This window comes from Notolepis coatsorum (assembly GCF_963971535.1).
Source record: "Notolepis coatsorum genome assembly, contig: SCAFFOLD_476, whole genome shotgun sequence".
Classification (NCBI taxonomy): domain Eukaryota; kingdom Metazoa; phylum Chordata; class Actinopteri; order Aulopiformes; family Paralepididae; genus Notolepis; species Notolepis coatsorum.
In genome coordinates, this window is record NW_028168938.1 from 15,596 (window position 1) to 17,500 (window position 1,905).

Sequence of the window (1,905 nt, forward strand, 5' to 3'; positions counted from 1 at the left end):
GTCCTTGAGCAAGACACTTAACTCATAATTGCTCCCGATGAGCAGGTTGGCTCCTTGCATGGTTGCTTTCGCTGTCGGTGTGTGAATGTGTGAGTGAATGGGTAAAATGTGAGGATAAAAGCGCTATATAAACGCCCCATTTACCTGTCACCATATGCTGGGGCCCGGTCTCTCTCTGCTCTCCCTCAGACTTCTCTGCTCTGCCTTGGACAATATTGCCCACTCTGCCCCTCTCTCTGCCCCTCCTGCCAGGCCATGGACAGTCATCCCCCGCTCTCTCTCTGTGTTCTATCTGATCTCTGTTCTCTGTCTGCTCTCTCCCTTCCGTTCATGTTCGTTTCGTTGTTTAGCTGTTCTATGTTTTGTGTTTCTTTCTAGGTCATGTTCTTTGTCTATGTTCCCTAATTCCTTGTAGTCGGTTTTCCTTCCCATGTGTTTCCATTTGTAATTATCCCCATCATATGTGTGTATCTGTTTGCTCTGCTCTGTAGTCTCTTGGATCGTTGTTCATGTGTGTATGTTTGCTCTGCTCTGTAGTCTCTTGGATCGTTGTTCATGTTAGATGTTGTAGTTGATGTTCCCTTGTGTTTCCTGTATTCCTTGTGTTCTAACTCTAGTCTAGTTTGTCAGTATTTTCCGTCTATTTTTGGTTTGGTTGTCAGCTCGGCTGTCACCTCCTTTCTTTTGTCCCTGTCATCCTTAAAGACTCCTCTCTTGGGTCACTCTGCAATTACCTCTGCCTTTTTCGTCCTGTGTTTGGGTCCTGCCTGACAGAACCGATCAGAATAGTCCTTCACCTTATACTAACTTGTAGTGAATAACTTAAACGTAAAATTAAACTGTTATTAATTTTGCTGGGAACCCCACTCAAGGACTCCTTCTCCTTCTCACTTTGAGTAAGGTTAGAGAAGTAGGTTTGTTCACCAGAAGGTCGCAAGATCAATCCCAGAGGAGGCAGAAAAATCTGAACTGGGAAAGTATGAATAACACTCTCCTGTCCCACCATTGAAATGCCCTTGAGCAAGGCACTTAAGCCACAACTGCTCCTGTGAAGCTGCTCCGTGGTCACCAAAAGAAGACTGGTTGTACTGTAGGCTACTGGCCATGCTCCCTGGTGTGAATGTGCAGCAGTGTAATGCAGCTATGGCATTGCATCATTTTCCTAATGTCCATATCCTGCAGCCTATTGCTTTATGTTCATTCATCTATGGAATTCCAGAGTCTGAAGGCATATAGTAGCCTATAATCCAATCCACCACAAGCAATTGAAAGTAACCACATGGCAGACACTTAGGCTCTTATGTCGTGCTCAGTTTGGGATTCCTTTCCACCCCGTTCCCACAGTAATCTGTTATGGATAATATAATGAAAGGAAAACTTCCAACTCTGTTTATGATAGACTATATTCTAACGTAAATATATTTTAACATTTTATGTGTGTAGGAAAGGTCATTCTTATAGTTAACTAAAACTAAAACTAGGTGTGAAAAAAAAGTCATGAGGAGTCATTGGTGCATAATGTTGATGAAACTGGGATTATATAGAAGACAGAGTCAGCATGCCTTCAGGAAGTCATGTGTTTGTATTGCACAATGCTTATTCTGAATTTCTTAAATCTTGCCCCTGAGAAATACTCCCATATTATATATAACGAAACTTAAAACTAATACTGAAACTAATACAAATGAAACTAAAACAAAACATTTTTAAACACTAAAAACGAAACTGGAACCAGCAAACCCACTCTATAGTAACTATAACTCTCGCCTCTCACACTCTGCTCAGTCTGTCAGACAGACAGACAGACAGACAGACAGACACACAGGCAGACAGACAGACAGACAGACCCTAACCCAACCCTAACCCTAACACCGCAGGACTGTTCCCTATCAGCTGCGGCTTCGG